This window comes from Eulemur rufifrons, chromosome 29 (assembly GCF_041146395.1).
Source record: "Eulemur rufifrons isolate Redbay chromosome 29, OSU_ERuf_1, whole genome shotgun sequence".
Lineage (NCBI taxonomy): Eukaryota > Metazoa > Chordata > Mammalia > Primates > Lemuridae > Eulemur > Eulemur rufifrons.
The window spans coordinates 71,615,084-71,638,742 of NC_091011.1; positions in this window are offsets into that span (position 1 = coordinate 71,615,084).

Below are 23,659 nucleotides of genomic sequence, written 5' to 3' on the forward strand. Positions count from 1 at the left end.
TAAATTGGAACTAATCAATCAACACTTATGTGCACATATGGAAATAATATTCATTGGAAATCAAGCAGGTGGGAGAGGGGAGGTGGGGATGGGTAAATTCACACCCAGTAGGTACAATGAACACTATCTGGGGTATGGGCACACTTAGACTCAAACAGTACGTAAGTAATTTATGTAACCAAAATGTTTGTACCCACATAATATTCTGAAATAAAAAAATGAATTTAGGACATTAAAAAAATTTAGGGAAAAAAATAAAAAGACCTCCTCCATGAGTATCTCCCTGTGTCAAATGAGGGCATTGTATTCCTTCTTCAGGGATTCTACCAGGAATAAAAAATAAAACCAAACATGAAAAACCCAACAAAAACAAAATAAAACCCACTATAGCCCTTCATGGTTCTCTCTCTCTCTCTCTTTCATTGTCTCTCCCTCTTAACACAACCTTTAAAACATCTAAGAATAGAAACACAAATAGAGTTGGGCCAGACTCACTGGAATACTGACCTGATTCAAAGACAGGAAATGCAGTAGCTTCGGTGGATTGGGGCAAGCCACAGGGAGCATTCTGAGCTGCCTGCCTGCAGTGGTATAGATTAATTGGGGTGTGCTGGGCAGTTGTATTGTCCATGGGGAACTTGGATGCTACTCTTCAGCAGTCATAACCCAGGTATTCCATGGAAAAAGAGTGAAGTGATGGCTTTAGACACAACGGTCTGATCACTCACAGAGAATATTTAATTTTTCTCTAATGCATTGGCTTTTCCCTTCCTTCTTCCTTCCCTCCCTTTCTCCTTCCACCTACCCCTTTCCCTCTCTTTCTGTCATGCTTAATATGTACCCGGCACAGTTCTAAGTATTTCACACATATTAACTTATTTACTCCATACCCTGAGATAGGTATATTGTTATCCTCATTTTACAGATGAGCAGACTGGTAAATAAATATCCTTGGTCACACAGTGAGTATGTCTGGGGGCCAGGATTTGAATCTAAACAGCCTGCTCTAGAGTCCATGCCCATAACTACAAATGCTATTCTGGTATCAGTTAAAATCATAAACTGTACATGCTTTTTATTTCAGTCTTAGTTAACCATGTACTTATTTGTTTACAAAGGTCACTGAACATACTTGGCCCAATCCAGAGCACATTAATCGGCTTTTATCTGATTTATTATACAAGTCTGAAAGACAGCTGTAGTGAAAGTGCTAGTTCCTAACAGCACTACTTTACTGTGAACTGGGTTTCACTTGTGGTTGGCACTATCTACCTATTTTATTGACTCATCTATTCTTCCTCTCCAGCCTCAAGCTCTTCTATAGCCTTTCAACACCCCATGTTCTGGACACACCATATGACCTGTAGCACTTTCCTGCCTCTGTGTTTTGGCCATGCTATTCCTACTGCCCATAATGCCCTTTCCTTCCTTCCACACCTTGGAAACATATTCCTATCCTTCTAGCCCTGCCATTCTAGCTATAGAGTAGTAACATTTTAATATCTTATGTATCCATTGTCCCCTCCAGATTGAACTTCTCTTGAGAATAGTGTCATTTCCCATAAGACTTAATATATTAAAGATACCAAGTATAAATATTTTCCCCAAAGAAATTTAAATGTGAGAAAAATCCTTTTAAATGTATCTGGTATTAAAACACGTTAACTCTTTTTAGGAAAGAGTTGTTCTAAGCTGAGATCTTAATCCTCTTACTTTTACTCTAGGATCTTCAATAAGCAAGGCAGATAAATATATAAAGGCAATACAATGAAAAAGTATACAATGAAAATAAACTTATGTTCTTCTTTGTAGCCCAATGTGATTTGTTGCAAACTATCCTAAGGGTCATTCCTCCCTGTTAGCATGAAGCCTAGCATAAGCTCCTAGCTGGAAGAGATGTACATTCTTAATATTTTTAGAATTTATCGGAGCTAATAGCATAAGGTAGTTTATCTTGGCAATAAGGGAGTGCCACAGAGGGCTTGCTCAAAACTTACCTGGTGAGAAGTATCTACTTTACCTGTGTTCTTTTCAGAGAATAAAGGCTTGGGATATGGGGGGATTCTTCCACTACAGGTAAGACTGGATTGAGGATGGTCTGGCTTGAGTATTTGCAATACCTTATAAACCATGAGTGGAGATTTGAGGATATATATGTTACAGCCATACTCATCTGACACTTTTTTGTGCCCAGAGAAGTACATCATGAGTATTCAGATGGAGCCTAGCTAACATGCGTGGGAGCTCTGGGTACTTCTTGATATTCTCCTCATCATCTGTAAAGCAAAACCGACAAGGGAGGCAGGCCAAGTGAGTGCACACCAAATAATAATGTGTAATGTGCACAATTGAATCTGTAGCCTAGTGTAAGATACAGGTCAATATCAACATTTAATTTTATTACATTTATTTTATTTACTAGAAACCAATAAGAATAGAACTAATGTGATTCATGGCCAGATAATAATAAAAAAGACAAAAAAATTACATTCTTAAACTGTTGGTTGACTTTTAGACTTCCACTACAGCCTACCCAGAATACATTGAGGGTATTTTTAGGATAAGAAGAGAATTAATATTCTATGACAGGAGATTCAATGACTAAATTTTGCTCAAACAGAAGAAAAGTGTGAACTCTCTTCATTCCTGTTTCCCTGAAGGTAATACAGGTCCATAATCCTATATCCACAGTTTTGAAAACCAAAACCAAAAGTTTTTCATAACTCATTTGATGGCAATACCTGATCTGAACTCTCTTGGCAGCAGAATCAGGTCTGGATGAAGATGAAGCTGTTTATAGCCTTTCTTTATCCCACTCAATGTGAATTATTTATACTTTTCTTAGCAGAAATATGACTGTGTTTAATTTGGGGATATTGCCCCAAATCTGGGAGAAGAATCTGCTCTATGTTCATTTTATCTTTTCTAATATTGACAACCTTGGCATTCCAAACACATCTGGTTCCATGGGATTTGGATAACCATCCTTTCCTGCATGCCAGTCTTCTCGTCCTACAGTAGACAGACCAAAATGCATTTCAAGTGACAACCAGCCATCAGCTTAATGCTTTATCCTCTATTGTCTACACATGGAGGAAAAAAAATGTTAAATTTCTTATTGATTTCCAAATCAGGATAGTGTTTTTTTTAATATGGATAGAGACTTGATTTTCCATTTTTATTGCTAAAATCATCATGATAAAAGAACAATTATCTTCTTTTATACTTGAGATGCTGCTCATTCTATCCAATGACTGATGAAGGAGAGTGGTTGTTCTGCATTTTCCACTCCAACCAACCAATTCTAGGAAAAGAGCACAGATATAAAGTCATGAGATTCTCAGAGATAGACAGTAGATGCTGGTCAGGCATAGCTCTCTTTGAAAGATAGTTAAGTGCGAGACAAAGCCATATAAATTTTCCTTCCTAGAAGCTAATGGTTGGTGATCAAGACATATTGCAGAAGATGACATTTGTATTTCTTTTTATTGTTTTCCTTTTGTCCCCCTACTCTATTATTTAGCCCACTGCTCTACACAAAGCAGATATGCTGTTGGATGCCAATTATAAATCAGAAGTTGGTTAAGTTGTTGTAGGTGGGCTGCGGGTCAGGTTGGAGGAACAGGAATCCATTTAGAGCAAAGTAAGGTTAAAAGGAAAAGGGTAGCAGTAGTTTCTTGGATGCGAACAAGTTCCAGAAAGGGTCAGTTTCCCTTTAGTCAAGAGTAAAATGATGGAAGTTGATTGCTCTGCCCCTTCAGTAATGTCCTGGGAATTTCTACTTAGCCCTGCTTTGATATGCTTTTCCTTTATTCCCAGAACAAGTCCTCTTACCCCAGGCCAGCTCTCCTTCTTTGTATGGTTCACCACTGGTTCACATGTCACTGATTCCAGGAAATTTCCTCCAAGTCTATGTTGCCTTAGCATTCTGTGCATACCTAGCAACATTGACTATGTAGCATTATAATCAGTTACAGTGCAGAACTTTTATTCAGAGCTATTCGTTGTTTCCAATTAATAAAACAAATTATTATAGCTAATTTTTGTATTTCGAAGTGATCTTTGATAGCAGTTTAGTGATTTATACATATACATCCTGATTAAATAGTTTCTATTTAACGTTAAGAGGCAGCTCATTTAATAAGTATTTAAAACATTACACCATCTTGTTAGTGTGGAAAATCCAGAAGATAATTAAATAATTACATATTCTGTGTGTGTAGCTCAACTGTTAATTCCACTTTCCATGAATCAATTGTTTGTTTCACTTGAGGAAGACGACTATTTTTTTTTCTTATTATAAAGTATTATGGGGGTCAAATGTTTTTGGTTACATGGATTGCTTTTGTAATGCTTGAGTCAGGGTTAAAAGTGTGCCCATCACCCAGAAGTGTTCATTGTACTAGTTAGGCAAGTTTTTCACCCATCCCCTCCTCCCCCCCGCTGGATTTCCATTGAGCTTTACTTCCCTCTGTGCACATGTGTGCTCATCAAGATGACTATTTTCTAAGGGAAAAAAAAAAAAAAAAGCATTTTTAGAAGTGAGTGTACAAAAACTTTCTTCAAATCAAGTATTCACAAAATATATGAGTGTAATGTGAGTTAGTATCTTATTAAAAAGTCTAAAGTTAGTAACTATCTCTAGCCTTCTCCAAAACAAGACAAGGATTCTAGCATCCGACAAAACTGCCTTCTCACAGATTACACGAGGGTTACCTAGAATTTTAGTTCAGGCTCATTTTCACCCTTCAGAAATTATTTTTGTCGGTATGTTTTTTAAGTCAATATTTATTTGAATTTACACTCTTGAACAATTTCTTTGTTCACTATTGCTTCTTGCGTTTTCTTCCTGAATTCATTTTGTTGTTGTTGTTTTGTTACCAATTCTTTCAGTGAGAAGTCTCAGTCTTTACATGCCTGAAAATGTACTTTTGGCCCTGTCTTGAATAAGGGTTACCCTCTTTTAGCACTTTGAGTATATTATTTCATCATTTTTTGGCATTTATTTATTGCTGTTGATGGGAAGTCTGTGTTCAGTCTAGTGTCTCTGCATTGTAGATAATCTAAAATTTCTCTGCAGTAGCTTTTCATATATACATTTCATCCTTGATATTTAGTGTATCATAAGTATTATAAGTTTTAAGAATTTATTTACACTGTTCAACATTTGGTGGGATTTTTTTTCCATCTGAGAATTCATGTCTTTCTTCAGTTCTTGAAAAAATTTATTTTTATTTTTACAAATATTTTCTCATTCCATTATTTCTAGTCTTATATTCTTAACTTATATTTTGGAACTTCTCAATCTATCTTCCATTTTCCTTAATGTATTTTTCACATTTTCCATCTCCTTCTCTTACTATGTCATATTTTGAGGTGATTCCTTCCATTTTATCTTTCTAGTAACTACTTTTATTTTTTCTGGGATGTCTAGTTTACTCTTTATTAAGATCCTTCTTACTTTCAGTAATCTTTTTTCATTTCTATGGTCTCCATTTGGCCCATTTTCATATATTACTGCTCTTGTTTGATAACTTTATACTCTTGTCTCCAGGACACTATTTACTCCAGTATCTCTTTGAGAAATTTAAATATACTTGTTTTAAATGAAAAATGCTACCTTATTTATATTTTATTGTTTATGATTCCTGCCAGTGTATGGGTTTTTTGACTATTACACATAGCAAGGATTCTCTTGCTATGTGCTTTGTAATTTTCAATTATCTTTAAAGGGTGCTTATTTTTACCTGTACCTCTTCCTATCCAGTGGTTTTGAGATTGCCTCATTCAGCTTTTTTTTTTTTTTTTTTTTTGAGACAGAGGCTCACTCTGTTGCCCTGACTAGAGTGCTGTGGCATCAGCCTAGCTCACAGCAACCCCCAACTCCTGGGCTCAAGCAATCCTCCTGCCTCAGCTTCCCGAGTAGCTGGGACTACAGGTGTGTGCCACGATGCCTGGCTAATTTTTCTGTTTTTAGTAGAGATGGGGTCTTGTTCTTGTTCAGGCTGGTCTTGAACTCCTGAGCTCAAACAATCTGCCCACCTGGGCCTCCCAGAGTGCTAGGATTACAGGCGTGAGCCACCGCGCCGGCCTATTCTTTTAAAAATATCTTTCAAAGAGCAGAATTTTAAAATTTTTATGAAGTCCATTTTTTTCTTTTATGGATTATGCTTTTAATGTTGTACCTAAGAAATCTTTGCCTAATTCAAGGTCACAAAATTTTTCTTTTTCTTTTGTTTATAATTTTAGCTTTATGATCCATTTTGAGTTAATTTTTGATGTAGTGTGAGATTACTACACATTTTTAATATTTAAAAAATATTTTCTCTCTCCTTCTTATTTGGAGTTGAGAGTGACTGGTTATGAGCTTGTTTACTCCAGCAGATTGATCCTGACTGGTCCTCCATTATATAGTGTTTTCATTCAGTAATTCATTTGCTTCATATGCAAACTAATTATATATAGGCTAACTGGCTAGTTTCCAATTAAGAGAAGGAAATGACTGGCCATGCATAAAGTACTGGTTAATATAGAACAGTTATGTAAATCATTCATCCTGACTCTCAGCAGACTGCCCCCCTCTCCTAAACAACTGCATTGGGAAGGTTATTTGCATAATGAGATTGAAGCCATATAGTATCAAATGTCTATTTGTAGTTAAGTAGTATCACTGAGGTCTAAATAAATTAGTGCAAATGCGATTAGTAAATTGAAAATGTACTCTCAGTTCATGAAAGCATCACTTCAAAATATAATATTTATGAAAAATATTTAATTAATATACCTGTTACGATGGAAACTGATGCGTAAAGGGTTTTCTAATAGCTTTGAATCTTAATTATTTTCCCACCGAGGTTTTAATATTGAAAAATGCAGCACTTCATTCACACTTTTTAAAAGAGAAAATAGAAAATAAGTTGTTCTGTGACCTAGAAAAAAAGAGCTGCTTTTATAACTAACAAATATTTTTAGAGGAGAAAGAAAAAAAAGGAAAACAAAGGACTTCCGAATGAGGCTGCAAAATCTGGAATATGTATTATGCCCAGTTTGAAAAATCTAGGTCGTTTAATGCCACTTCATCTTTTATATAAAAATTACAAAAATCATGAAATGTAAATCACAAGGAAAAAGTCTCAGCATCGTCCCCTGTTTTGGAAAACCACTGCTAACAATTTAAACTAGTGTTAAAAGATGGTTTTAATCAACATTGTAATCAAACTATGTTTGATTGGGAAAGTGCTTCAGGTAGAATGTCAGACCCTGCAGGATCCTGATACAAGTGAAAACTTTTATGCAAAACAAGAGCAAGAATTTACTTGTTTTTAGAGAAAGAAAGAGAACAGAGGTCAGCTAGGTTGCAGACAACCATACATCCCCTGATATGAACTTCTCCTCTCAGGCTGGATATCTTCAGATTTTTAGTAAAATGCACAAAAAAGACATAAAATGTATATTACTCTTTATCTTCTGGAACTGAGGAAGGAGCTGAGACCTTCATCTTGGACTAATACTGTATAAACACAGTCATCCCATGCAATGGCATATGCATGGCAGTGGAGGAGCCTGAAGAAGTCAGGACAGAAACCATGGAATTTCTCTCACAGGACTGTGGAATTGGGATTTGGACCAAGTTTAATCAGATCTCTAGGGGTCAGCACACTGCCAATGGGGATGTCTAGGCTACATATAGATTTTACTGCCATATAAAAGAACAGGGCAGATTTATTTTTACTGATATAAAAACACGTTCTCAAAACACTATTAAATAGAAAAAGCAAGTTTTATAACAGTATCCAATTTTGCCAAATGAGCCCACTGGAAGTTGAATTCCAGAGGGAGAATTTATTATACAAACCAGATCTATATTAAGGATGTGTTCGGATACAAGAAACAGGTCCTGGTAGTGGGGCCCAGGAGAAAAGAGGGCAGGGGAGGGTGAGGAAAGTCGGAGTTGTGGAGGAGGGAGACAGAACAGACCTCGCTAAGAGAAGCAGGGGCAGGAAAGGCTACATAATTTGCATGGCCCAGTGAAAAACAAAAATCAGGGGCCTCTTGTTAAAAAATTATTAAGAAAACCAAGATGGCAACCGCAGAGCATTAAATGATGCGTGGGGCCCTTCTAGTGCTGGATCTTGTGCGACTGCGCAGATTACATGCCCATGGCTAGGAGGATACAATCTACAACTTCTGGGCCTTATTGTACGTTTTCTCTTTTTCTTTTAATGCTGACTTTTTTGGAGAAAATGTCTCTTTTCTTCCAAAGGCAACACAAGGCGAGACAATAAAGGTTTACTTGCCCCAGATCTCTTTGCTTACTATCTATCTTTGCCTTATTTTAGCTAGGCATTTTAGAAGGCAGCTCCTGCAAATTCTCTTCCCGAGAATCACCATTAACAAGGCTTTCTCATTGATCGAGATCGAAATCTCTAACACAGGGGACTCATATTGTCCCATTAGTTTATTATTTCACATTTGTTAATAAAATGATAATCCTACCTGATTGTTATAGTGTAGTAAAAAAAAAAAAAAAAAAAAAAATTGCTGGCATGCAGTAGGTTCTTAATACCTTTTTATATATCAATGAATTAATAAAAATTGGATTCTATTCCCAGTTCTAAATGTTTCTGGGGAAGTCATTTAACATTGGGAGGCCTCAATTTCTCTTCTGAAAAATAATGGGTCGAGGTAATCATCAAGTCTAGAAATGTTTGTGTGATTCGATGTGTAGAAAAATTTAAAAAGAGAAGCTGAGAGGGTGGTTAGGGCTTATTTATAGTAAGTACGTGTTCTCTGCTTTGCAAAAGTAACATACAAGCTGTAATAACAGGAAAATTACATAAATGGAACTTCTCAATTTCCAGTACAATTAGTGTATGCATTTATAATGTTCACATTAATATACTCACAGCTGCATTATTTATTATTTATTTATTCTACATGTCCAAATCTGCCACTGTGCTATTTCCTATGCGGGAGATATAGCTAAATAGGTTAGGAAGTGACTTTATCTGGTTTCACATCAAGACTATTAATTAATTGGACAATTATTTAGGTCAAAGTTTGTAACTCTGTGTCTTGGTCTTTGGGTAAACTGAAATTCATTGTTTTCATGAGCCATCACTCTTTTTTTTTTCTTTATGAGACAGAGTCTCACTCTGTTGCCCAGGTGAGTGCCATGGCATCAGCCTAGCTCACAGCAACCTCAAACTCCTGGGCTCAAGCAATCCTCCTGCCTCAGCCTCCCGAGTAGCTGGGACTACAGGCACACGCCACAACATCCAGCTAATTTTTTCTATTTTTAGTAGAGAAAGGGTCTCACTCTTGCTCAGGCTAATCTTAAACTCCTGAGCTCATGTGATCTTCCCGCTTTGGCCTCCCAGAGTGCTAGGATTATAGGCCTGAGCCACTGTGCCTGGCCAAGCCATCTCTTTAAGTATAATTTCACCCCCAAAGCATACAAACTACTGTTATTTCCAAGAGAAATGGCAATGAAAGCAAGCAAATGCCATTTTTTTGACCAAAAAAGCAAATGGCATGGAACAGAATTCAGTATAGAGCTTAAAGACAAAGTTTCCTTTGCAATGAGGCTTTATGTATCAGATTGGTAAGAATGAATATGTTAATCACCATTATCTATATCAGCTGATTCAGATTCTCTTGGAAATTTTAAAATTCATTTTTGGACCAGAGCCAAGGAAAGAAAACAGTGACCTCCTTACTTGCAGTTAAATATCTGTTTTATCCCCTTTCTCTTTTAAAGTAGAGAAATTATCAATAAAACCTTTTCCCAACGAAGTCTCACACATTTAAAGCAGCCTAGCAGCAAATTTAGAATGTTAGTTCATGAGCTGATCAGATTACATTTAATTGGCAGATACTTTTCACATCAAAGATGATAGCATTTTTCTCTCATTCTATCAGTAAAATGGATGATTTGAAGAGGAGAATTTTATCTGGGAAAATTAACTCTTTTGAAGAACCCTGTGCAATTCAGTGAAGTGAAAAAAAAGTTTAGATACGTCAGCAGGAGAGAAGCATAAATTCAGAGCCAATTATGAGGTAGTAGAAAGACAACCAGACCCGAAGTTTTAAAGGTTTGGATTTAGCTTTGCTGTTTACTAGCTTTGAGGCTTTAGAAGAGTTTTAAAACTACTCCAAACATTATTTTCCTCTGTAAAGGAAATAATAGTTTCCAACTTGACAGGGATGTTGTAAGATCCATACAGTGGAGTAGCATCATGTTTGCATTTATGTGATACAAATAATGTGCATTCTTCCATGAAATTAAAATATATAACTACATGTCCTCTTTTATGCAATTAATATTTTGAGAAGTGAATTTTGCATACTAATCTTTATTGTATACTTTCTTTACACTATAGAAAATAATCTTCATACATATTTATATTTTAAAAGGTTGTTTATATAAAACTCTGCATGCTATTCTTTATGGGCTATGGGTAATTTTATCCATATGTGCCTTTCAACTTATGAAATGACTTTAGAATACAATCTTCATATAGGATGTAACTCTCCTGCATCTGAAAGTGTTTTGCCAACCATGAAGGCCATTCAGGTATAAGATATTAATATTTTTATTTCAATTTAGAAAGAAAAATGAAATAAAGAAGAAAAAGGATGAAAAACAAACAAAAGCCTTAAATAAAGATTTTCTCATATTTTTTTTCTTAATTTCCCCTGGTTTAGGTTATTAAGTTAGAGTATGCTGTCCTTAATCCTCAAAAAAGCAGATTTATATTCAGGTAAGTCTGTATGGACATAAAATGATGTCTTAATTTTAATGCAATGTTACATATTTAGTAGCCATAGAAGTTACATTTTAAATAATAAACTGAGTTCAAATCCATCAAATAACCATTTTTTGACAATTGATGAATAACCACATTGAGAATCTTTCTAGTGATTCCATGGTTGCTGAAATTTCACTAATGATTTTTAAAATAACTGGTTATTTAACTGAAATTAATACATAAATACCTATGTTATAAAAATACAAAGAGGACTTTAAGTTACAATTTATGAAATGTTAGAGATGCAGAAATTTCAAAGACGATTTCCATTTTCTTTTACAATTTAGAAACTGAAATAATAAAAGGTTAAGTGATTTGTGTAAAGTCACACACACGTCACAGAGAAGATGGAACTCAAGGCAGGAAATTCAAAAGCCATCAGAACAGGAGCCCAGGGCACAGCAAGGACAGCTGGAACACAGCCTGCCTGTGAATTCCAGCCTTGCCAAACTCCTGGGGAACATCACAAACCTCAAGGCTCTTCAGCTAGTCCTGAAAGGGTTTCAGAATAAATACATAAGGCCACAGGAGGCTATAGAAGGTTGTGAACACTACACCTCAACATTTTAGCCACATAAAAAACATAATAATGCTTTACAATATTTTCATATGCATCAAATTATTGTATACATGCATTGCATACATGCAAGCCATTCCATTGGTTTTATTTTTGCTTTTGGTGGACGGAATGCTTTTCTTTGATTCTTTAGTTTATGTTCCCCCGTGGTTGTATCTTACTCCCCTTACAAACAGCAAAAGGCAATGCTATTAGAGTTCTGATTTGGAAGAATGCTCTTCTTGGCAAGGAAGGTTTTAGGTTTAGCTGTTGTCTTGAAGGGTTTCTGTGGCATGGTGGCCTATGGGAACATGTATAGGTTTTGGGTGAGACGGGTTTTGAGTGGCTTCTCCAACACTTATAAGCTGTGCACCCTGAATAAAGATATACATTCTCTGAGCCTCTATTTCCTTACCTGTAAAATGAGGATAATATTGCACAGTAGGTGTAAGGATTAAATGAAGTACACAAAGTGCTTAGTAGATAGTAGGCACTCAATAAAAAGCAGCTCCTTATCGCTAAGACATCCAAAGTTTCTCATTTTCCTCAAAGAGAAGAAATTCCAACTTCAGAAAGAAGAGGAATGACTCTTCCATGGGAAAAAAAATCCTGGGTGAATAGTTACGGTGATTGGCCTTGTTTCATGACTTTCTCTGCCTTTCTGAAAATTTCTGCAGCATCTTTCAGACCACATTGTATATTTTTCCTATGAGAAACTTTAATCTCCCAGTTTATTGGCATGAGTATTGAGTGCGGATCTGAACAAGGTCCAGAGAAACCATGTTATTGTTACTCTGGAAACATCATTGCACTGGATTCTTTGTTCTGCCATTTTTTTCCCTGTTAAAAAGGTATAAGAAAGAATTTTTTAAGGCAGAAAAAAAATTGTAATCACCAGATAGTTGATATGCAGTCTGTGTCATCATCTTTGGGGGTCTTTGTTTTATTCTGTCCTACCCTCATCCAGATGCTTAGTAGCTAAATAATTTCCTTTGTCCCTCACACCATCATAGGCAAAATCTGACTCTTGTCATTTTGGTGCCCAACATGACCCTAAGTAACAACTAATGTAGATGGAAAGTACCATTAACCTTTTAAGTTTGCTCCCAAACATGATTCCAGTAGGGAGGGAGAAGTCATTAAACATCCAGATCTAAAAAGCTAGCAACCCAACCCTGTGTGTCAGAGGAAACACTTGTTTATTGAGACACATTTAGGAGAACTGAAGACTGACTTCACAAAATAGAGACCAGCCAAGAGGACAGAATGTTTCTGCTGCTTGGAAGAAGTAGAGATAGTCTGAGACTTTGTGCTGTCGTACCAATTTATCTTAATTTCAGCATTACTCAATTTACTGGTGTAAGAGATAATAAGTTTTTTCAGCACTGTTGGGAAATAGCATGAGTCAGATGGAAACAACCCTCTTCAAAAGGCTTCACTGATCACAGTAGCTGGATATAGATCTTTTTCCTTTTCCTTGTGCTCTTGTATTAGTTTTTATCATACTTCTTTAAATAGGAGTGATTTGCATCTGTATCTTCATCTGTACTTTTTAAGAATAGGTGACTACATCATGTATTTTTCTATCACACACATGTAGCATAGTTTATGTACAGTAAATAATAAAAATGTATGAAATGAGTGCATAAATGGGTAAGTGAATGTGGTGGTTTTGGTTAATCAAAAGAGTGGGCATGGGATGAGAGTAACCAAGAGCAAAGCAGCCTAGAGTTACTGAACTTCAGCTCAAAGCATGGAATTATTCGTTACAAGTCTGCAAGTCATTATTACTAGGTCAATTTCAATTCTCCACCTTCCCCTGTCAAATACTTTATTTCTTTAACTTTTCCTCATGCAGATATTTTTAACTCCTTCATAATCTTCACTTCTCAATTTCATTTGCTTTATAAGTTAGGTCTTTGAAGTTAAAAATTTCAGGGAAATTGGGTAATTGTTACTTTCTTTAAATTAGATCATACTAGCAGAGTCAGCAAGTTTTTGTCTGATTTCTATGTAGACATCTGGCTCCCTGTCAACCATCCATTATCATTAACAGAGACAACACTGATTGTATTTCCTTGTGGAGTCTTGGTTGACAATACTTGATACAATTCATCAAAAGCAAAATGAAAGCAAATTGTGGACAGGTTATTTCTTTTTCATAATAAGTGATATACTTTGATAGATGATTTTTGTTAATAAGTTCAAATTACCTTATAAATTTGACTTTCCCGTCCCTGTAAGCAGCTGGTAAAGATTAGTTTTGCTGTTTTTGGAGAATTCGAAGTTCAAGATTGCACAGGGATAGAGTCAGGACAGGGCCAGGCTTGCAGACTCCTAAATTAATATAGTCTATCTCCGGTGTCATTTGTCTTCCTGTAGAATTCTATTAAGTGCTTCTGGTATAAAGACAGGCACTCATCAACCACATGACAAATGTGATAACAAGCTTATAGTGTAGTTATGGGAAAACAGGGACTAAATGAACTCTGCCCTCTGCCTGTAAGCTCAGCTCATGTACTATTTAGAAGGACACCATCTCTTGTCAGTACAGCTTACAACGAAGACAGCCACCAAGGGGGCTCCAAGTGTCTTCAAGTGCCAATTCAGACCTGAATTCTCTGGGGGTCTCAAAGACCGCTGATTCCTTTTTAATAATTTTCTGCTCCAAATACAGAAAAGAGAGTCTAACATGTATTGTTAAGGGCATAACAGAATATTAAAGAGATGTTGTCATTTTAAAAGTAGTGTTATATCTTCTCTTTTGTTTTTAGGATTGTAATCTGAACTCTGGGGTGGGGGGAGTTATAAACAAGAAGACTAACAGCCTACCAATGGACTTTCAAAACAGAATATTGTTTCCCATAAATATTCCAGAAGTATCTGAAACAGCATTATGTTATTGAGGAAGAGCAATGCCTGCCGTCATAATTTTCATTTGATTGTTAGGATTTTGTTGTCATTGTTGTTTCTTTTAAAAGCAAGACCCTTTTCAACAGAAATGGAAAAACACAGTTGTTTCCATTTGGGGAAGAATGCCTACCATTTTACCTGTTCCATTTATGTATCTATAAAATTGGTTGATTCTACAGGCTGTGATCTAATAATTCTTGTTTTGCTAGGAAACAATTTAATCTTAAACCATGTTTATCTAGCCTCCCTCAGGACTGACAGGCCTCATTACCCTTCTCAGTCTTTGTGGACCATATGAAGAAACTGGAAGAACATTTATAGTGCCCTAAAGCTATCAGTACCAGATGAAAGAATTGTCCTTAATTTTGAAAGCTAGCTACAGTGCAATCTCTATTGATTTCTGAGGTAATATTCATTGGGTTATTTTTCTTAAGTCAATAAATGAAAAATGAAGTAACCTCAACCAATTTTGTGTTCCTGTAATAACAGGATCTCTATGTCTTCTGCTGGCATCGCAGAGGCTGTTTGTTAAGAAGGCTAACTCCCCAAGTTCTGCTGTCAGAAGAGGAGGTTATACAAGCACATAAACAAAGCTGTTCTGTCAGACAAAATACCAGTTAAGCTGTGTTTGCTACGGCATAAATAAACGTTCCTTCAGATCCAGTCAATGTGAGAAAAACAAGGAAATTACAAAGGGTAGTTTTAATGTTAAGAAGACAGGAGGTTAGGAGGCATGAAGAAAGTTTTGTTTTACAGACGTTTCCAGTAAAACACCCTAAACAGCTGAGCCTGCATAATCACCACCAGGACGTTTCGGAGGAGAGTGTCTTAGACTTGAAACAAAAGCAGCAGGCTCCACAGTCCTCCAAGCATGTATTTAGAGAAATTGCCAGAACAATGCAGACTCCACAAATGCATACCAACTTTCCTTCTTTTTCCCAGCAGATGAATTTATGCAAACAAGATACCGTTCTGAAAATAAGCCATTTCTCTTTAAAATGTCATTTTGACTAAACAGGGAGCCACAACCGAGGTGCCAATATAAAAGGGGACGTAATCTCTTTCTACGACTCTACAAGCAATACCTACAGAAGTAGAAAATGCATAAATCCTGTACATTTATAACCTTGCTCTGAAAACTATAGTTATATTAGCGTAGCACTGAATTAAAGAGGGCATTTCTTTTTCCTCTCTCTAAATAATATAAATATTTTCTGTAAGATCTCTGTGGTTTGTCTTTTCTACCAGAGGGTCTTTGACACTGACATGAAGGCCTCCATTTGGTCTATACATTAAATTCATACATGAGTAGAAAATCATGAATCTACATAAGTATTTATCATTTATGTATCTATGCATGTATTTATATCCTGGCTTATTCCATAAAGACTTTAGGTGGTGACAGTAAATACATGCAATAAATTTGCAAAGCCAAAATAAGAAAATAAAACAATAGAACATGGAAAATCTAAATTAGCATAGATGACATATATAGTGTTCGGGAGAATATATTATGCCTAAGAAGATTACAAATTTCTATTTAGTTCCTAGAGCTGAGCCAGGCACTTAGATCTGAATTTGATGACTGACAAAGTAACAATGAAAACAGACCATTAAATTATTTTCATTACATATGAATGTCAAGAAAAAGGCACAGAAGTTCCTCGGGAGAATCACAGCTTCTCGTTAATAGTTAGCTCCTAAAATATTCTCTCCTAGGTCTTTATATTGGACGCACTGGTAGAGGTAATGGACAATGTCCTCAGGAACATTGCCACAACAAATTCATGTCTGGTAGTGTGTCCTGAGGAAAGTCCATGCACAAAGAGTCTAGATGGGTGGTTTGATCCAAGGATAAAACATACTATGCTTGTACTTATGTAGATGGACTGCATGCACATGTATGTAGATAATTCTAGTTTTGAAAGTGATCTTACAGAAAATATTAGCTATGACCTATTGAGCAATTACTGTGGACTGGGTGTTTTATTTATATGCATTACTTCACTTATTCATCTTTCAAAATAATTACCATTACTTTCCTCTTCTGGTTTTTATAAAATGAGGACATAGAAGCTGAAGAAAATTTAATATACCTGTCAAAGGTGTTTTAGCATGTATGTGCATAAATGTGTGTGTGTATACACACACACACACACACACACACATATTTATCTATGAAATTTAAAGGAAAAAATGAAAAATCCATCATATGGAAAGATTTGAACATAATTCTCTCAATAAGTGATAGATCAAAAAGACATAAATCAGTACAAATAAGGAAGATTTGGGTAGAAAAATAAAATTGCTTGGTTTACTGCAGGATTTTCCAAACCTCCCTACTGGGCCAGTACCTGACCTATTGAATGGGAATCTCCAGGAAAGAGACTCAGAAAGCTGTATTTTAAAAAGCTGCCTCAGATGATTGTCATCATACAGGAGGTTTGGTAAACACTGATCTTATGAATACATAAAAAATCCTGGACCCAGCTCAAGTTACAAGAAATATTTACTCAAATTTTGAAACATTTATCAAAACATAACAATGCTCTAGGCCATATAGCAAGTCCAAGTATATTCCAAAGAATTAATTTTTCATGGAATTCCACCTCTGACCAAAACTAAATTAAAATAAAGCAAATTTTACATTCTTGTACACATGTACAGAAAAAAGCAAATTTTGGAACTTTAAAAATACATTTTTTTAATAACTCATGGTTTAAAAAAAGATTGAAAATTGAAAAATACTAAGAATTGAACAATAAAGAAAATACTGTAACTCGAAACTTTAGAGATGTAGGTGGAGTGGTATGCAGAAGGACATTTTTAAATTTAAATGCTTTCTTAGAAAAGAAGAAAGCGAAAATTAATAAGCTGGGCATCTACTTTAAAAAGTTGGTAAAGAACAATAAAATAAACTCTGTTTAGAGATGATTCTAAACTTGAGATAGAAAAAAGAGAACATTCCACAACTCATCTTGTGAGGCTGAGTTTGATGACCAAATCAGATAAGGACAATACTTGAAAAGGCTCTTAGGTGCCAGTCTCACTTACAAGTATTGATCCACTGTTTTTTTTGACTGCCAAGTTATGTTTAGCTTATTTATTTCACTAATAGTATAATACAATGAGTTTATTAGTGGTATAATATATGTTATTAGTGGTATAATATAATTCAAGTTATATTATCATTATTGTTAAAAGCTTACAATTGTTATATCTTTCTGGTGAATTGAAATTTTGATTATTATGCAGTAAACTTCTTTATCTCTAGTAATGCTTTTTTGCCTTAAACTATATTTGTGTATCAAAATTTTACTGCATCAATTTTCTTTTATTCAGCGCTTTTCGTATATATCTTTTTCCCATTCTTTCCAACATTTCTGTGCCTTTTTGTTTTAGGTATGGCTCCTATACATGACATCTGGCTATTTTTTTTAAGAAATCCAGTCTGACAACCTAAGTATTTAACAGGAGAGGAATCAGTCCATTTACATTTGTTTTTATTAATTTCTACCAACAGTTTAGGCTTTCTCTTTGTCCTCCCCCCCCTTTCTTGTTTTAAGTTGATAGAATTTTATTATTCAGTTTTCTCTCCTCTACTGGTTTAGATGTTCCTGATGCTATTTTATTCTTAGTCAAACCCTTGAAGTTGTACTGTGCTTACTTAATAAAACTTGAGTTAATAATTATGTCTATCCTTCTCCTGAATGGTTTCAGGACCTATGAATATTTAACTCTATGACATACAGTACCTTTTAGATTCCATTCTATTTTGTTCATTATTTTATAGTTCTTTGCAACTTTCAATGGTTTTTATTCTCCAAATCAAACATAGTTATTATTGTTTTGTTCAGTGTTTGTTCAGATTTATTCTCATCATAACATTTTCTTGATTCACTAATTCTTCTTGCATCTCAGATCTTTTACTTAGAAAATTTTATCTTTTCAAAATTCATCCTTCAGATTTTCCTTCAACGAGAATCTGTTGGTACTAAACTCACAGGTTTTGTCTGAAAAATTCTTTATTTTATTCACCTTCTTGAGTATATAAACCTAAATTAATGGTTATTTTCTCTCAGCAGATTGGTACTAATTCCCATCTTCTGCCTTCCATTTTTGCTACTGAGAAGGCAGCCATTAGATTAAATATTGTTTATTTTTAGCCAGCCTGTCTTTGCTCTCCAGCTGCTTTTAAGATCTTTTATTTTTCTTTGGATTTCACTGTAATATGTTTTAATATTGATTTTTTAATTTATCCTGTTTTGAATTTGTTAGGTTTAACCTATCTGAAGATAGATGTGTTTTCAATTCTGGAAAGTGCTCAGTCATTATCTTTTAAAATATTTTCTCTTCCCCTTCCTTTTTTTTCTTTCCTTCTGGAGCTCCAACAAGACATGTTTTAGACATTTATCCTCCATATCTCAAGTTCTCTGTCATAGTTTTTATCTCTTTTTCTGTCTGTGCTGCATTCTAGGAAAATTTTTAGAATCTGTCTTCCAGTTTGTGATTTTCCTTTTCAATTAAATCTGATTGCTGTTTAACCATCCAAGTTTTAAAATTTCAATGATTTTATTTTTCATTTCAAAAAGTTCTATTTGGTTTTTTCAAATATGACTATTTTCTAAAACAAAAATATCTTTTGCTGTATTACATGCCTTAAGCATATTAAATATGCTTATTTCATGTGTTTTGTTCAATAACTTCAATATTGGAAGTCTAAAAATATCTAGTTCTGATGTTTCTTTTTTTTTTTTTTTGCTGATTTTTAGTTATGGTGCTATTACCTGGTATGTCTTAGAATTTTGTATTTTATTATGAGTTTAATTCATTATAATTTATGTATGGAAATACTTTGAGGCCTGGATCGAGGAGGCATTCTTCCGGAAAGGATTTGCGTTTGTTTCTGGGCATATGAAGGCACTGCAAACTCTCGTGTACTTTGATACAATTATTGAATTTAGGTTGTAGAGGATAAATAGTGTGATATCAGGCCCCAACCGCCGTAAGTGCTGGCCCTTAGCATTGAAGTCTCTGGGGAGAAGTGTTTTCTCCTTTCTCCAAAGCCAAGGCAGACAAGTCTCCACGGCAGGGTTTGTTTGTTTTTTTCCTCACACTTTCCTGAAGGACAGAGTCCTTCTTGAGTCTCCACTCTATATAATGTACCTTCAGCTAGACTCCCTGTCACATGTACATTCAAGGCCTTGCCTCCGGTCCCTGTGCACAACTGCTAATTCCAAGATCCATCCATCCTACTCCTGAGGGTAGCATGGACTTAGGGCTCTCTTACTTCTCTTGCTGCATATATACCTGCTTCACTTTCCTGCCTCGGAGGATTTTCCTTACTTTCTTGAAAATTCATATATAACTTTTAAAGGATGTTTATAAAATATTTTATGCATTTCAGTGTTTTGTACTGGCAGGTTTTTAAGATCTCTAGTCCATCCTACTGTGGAAGATGTCTAGCCCAGGTACATTTCTTAATAGTACCAAATGGAGAAGGGGGTTCAACTCTGGGCTTGATAAGTATAAAAAGATTAAGAATCGTAATTTCTTTTCTAAATATTTAGTTTAAATATAAACATATGTACAAACTACTAAAAACATGCAGATAAAGCTAAAGAGTAATGAATCCCATAATGAACTCTTACCCAGGAATGACTGAAAGATTCTTTAGTTGCCATCATTATTCTATCGCGCCCACAGATTTTTCTCTTTTAATAGTGCTGGTCTATGCTAGAGGATATTTTAGTTGCTGAGAACTTGTAGTCTTCAGACCCATGTCTGCAATGGGTCTGATTTTGGTCTCCACTGATTGTAGGCCAAAGCTCTAGCTGTTCTATTGCTTTTATTAATTCACATATTATACACGTGCTCAAAGTGTATTAACTTGCAGCTGCCTCACCCTCATGGTACACTTTATTCAAAATACTTTCCATGTGTTATTATAGTGAGAAGAATTATAACAGCCTCTTGGGTTTTGTTGGAGAAGAAACAAGGCCATGATCTGATTCTGGGGCAATGTAATAAGGATGTTGTCAGTAAGTTTTGGGTTAAAACCTCAGAGCTTTTTTCTCCATTTACATTTCTTTCTCTGTCTTAACTACGTGACATTTGTATTAGTTAGGATACAGGTTTAATTGCTTGATTGGAAGACTGCTGAGAGGCCATGTGCCAGACAGAAGTCTAGGTTCTATTATAACACTAATGGAGAAGGGGGGAATGGATATTGGGAAGAACTAATGGTCTCTCTGGAGGGCAGAGGCATGAGGTCATACTAGACATGTAGGTCTTGGACAGACCATGAATAAAATGTTCAATAGTTTAGCCTTTGTCTGATAGATAAGAGGAAACCATGGAGGTGTTTAAACAATGGAACAGAAAGTTCATATCATATGAGGAAGTTAAAGTATGACCACCTTTCAGGGAAGCCAGGCGTAGAAGCAATATCAAGGACAATTTGAAAATTTCAGAACTAAGTTCAAGTCAACGTCTCATAATCATATAATCATCTTTATATGATATACATAATTAATCATTTCTGTATCAAAATAGGCCTGCTTTTAATATAAACATATTAATCACTAAAATGTTCAGTGTGGAAAATATTTTTAGAGCACTTAGTGAATGGGACAAAAAGGTCCTCGTGACATATTGGCCTGCATTCTCTGCCTGTTGATGTCCCTTAAAAGGGATTTTCTGACATTTACTGCAGAATGATAGCTTAAATTCAATTTAATACTCATCCTTGTCCTTAATATTCCCTAGGGTCATTTCTCAAACGATAGATTTAGTTAATTGAGTTGACACAAGAAATTAGGAGTGATTTTATATGTACTTTTCTCTTTGTGAAATAGGAAAATTGTTATTCATTAGCTCCCTGATGCCCCAGAAGAAAATTCTGACCTACGTACAAAGTGTTATTGAAAACTTTGAAAGACACAGTTTTGATTAAAACTGTGAGTTTCTCTCAACGACATTTTTTTGGTATTTTGACACAGGCTTTTTACAGAAAGATTTTAAGAGACATCACTGATGTCTTGATAAAGTGCCACTTTGCTTATTTAATGGCAAAGAAATTAAGATGTAGGTGAGATGTACATAGCATTCCACATGACTGAGTATTTTTCTGTTTACTTTGTTTTTGTTTTTAAAAAATATTGGCCAATTAGGGACATGACACTGCCACAGACTTGACAGTTTTTTTCATTGATTAACTAAAATAATAAGATCAAATTATATTGCTTGATTTCCATGAGGACCAAAGTGGCTGGGCACAATTCCATTATTTGCTGGAAAGGAAAAATGATCATTGGACCATGTCCTATAGTAATAATTGGCACAACTTTGTGAAGAAGAACTCATATTCAACCAATTTTATTTCTTGCTATTTCTGAGTGATGAGCCATTGAACCTGCAAGTAATTTAATTCCAGTTCCTGTTACTTTCAAATCAATTGGGTAGAAGATGTGATCTGGCCAACTGTTTCCCAAACTATGAGGCTGTGAGCTCTCAACATTCTTCTTTTATTTAACATCTGATTTCTTTTTCACTGATTTCTTTCCAGACTATTTCCATGTTAGCACAATATTCTTTATTCCTTTGTTTTCAGGCATCATTCTCTTGCTCTCTCCCAAACAGAATCTAGTTTTTGAAAGAAAAAAACCTACAATTTAGGCTGAGAACCTGTATACTAGGAAATAAGAAAAAGATAAACTTCACTTGTTAATAAAATGAAAGTCCAAAAGGTTTTGGTATTGTTGTTCAGTGATATGAAGCACTGCACCAAGAAAATTAGGAGAACCATTTAAGGTTTGAGAAATTTAAAAAGATTTGAATCAAAGTAGGTATAAAGCTAACTAAAGTGTTCAAACTGAAGCTGGAAAATTCTTTAAAAAGATTATAAGTGGAGGCTATAAGAGGGTAATTTTTTTTTTTAGTCTGTGAAAGGATGGTGAATTTGGGCCACTATAGATTCATGCATCTTATCTTGATGGGACTGCCTCTGTTATTTGGTATTCCTTTCAGGTCTCTCTTGAAGACTACATGCGCTGTCTAGCTGTAAAAGCTAATCCAGATCTTCACCAGTCTCAAACTTGAATCTTACCTACTTACCCAGGTTTTTGACAATTGGCATCTCCTCTTTTCTGACCAGATCAAAGCCATCAGTTCTGAACTCTTTTACTCCTGCTCCATCTGACTTCACCTGTCTCCCCCTTCCTACCCTCATAAAAGGTCATGTGACTCTAGCTCAGCCCAACCTGAGACTCTGGGCTAGATCCTGTTCCCAAAGGAAGTATATCAAGCTACTTACCTGGATGAATACACTGTTATTCCTACTCTGACTTTATGGCTAGTTTTAATAATTGAGCTTCTGCTTTGTTCTTTGGATCCATGGCGAACATTGTCTTACTCAGCAATCACTTCTCCCTACCAGCTTTGATTATTAAAGGTTCCATCTAAATCACTATCCTATTGCTAGAACCTTATCATTTGCTATTAGATACCTCAATGCTGCCATTTAACACCTACCCCCAGACTCCCCACCAGAGTTCTCTATAACCTGAATTCCAATCTTCTCCCCCATGCGACACTGCCCTGATAGTGGCCATGTGCTGGACCATCACCTTTTCCTGGTCACCATGAGTTGGATACCATGCCCTCCTGTCCTGTGTAGACTTCTCCCCCTACCTATACCTGGCTCTGACTCACAGTCCTGCCCGACCCTGGTCATTGTGCCCAATCTCCCATCTCTTGATGAGGCCAAGTCTCACCAAGGTAATGAACCCTATTATGAAATATTATATGCTATGAGCTCATTTTTTCTTCCTTTTCATCATGTATCAGAGGAAAAAGTGGTTTCACATCATTCCAAGGCCAATGCTTAGAATCCTTGAAACCAGTGCCTTTAATCCCCTCCTATCTTACCTCTTTTATCTTATCCAAGGTTTTGATCTCTCAGTTATTCACTCTCTCCTTCTTACTTTTGCTGTGGGACCTTTCAACTCTGCCTTCAAATATGCACTGTTTTCCCAGGCTTAGCAGAAAAGAAAAGCTTCTCTTGATCCTGCTGATGGTGCTCGACTATTATTCTGTTTTCTCCTTCCTTATCTAAATAAACTTTTAGAATAAATGGCCTACAGTAGCTGCCTTTCATTTCTTACCATTTATTCTGTTCTTTACAACCTAGATTGTGTCCTGCTCCTCTCCCCTGCACACATTGCTTAAGTATTTGGCACCCTAATCCATTAAATTTGGTGATATTTTATCATTTCCCATTCCTGATTTCTCTCTACAATAACACTAATAGCCACCATCTACTGAGTAGCTATTGTGTGCTAAACAAGTATTCCTCCAAATCCTGTCAAATTTAACTATC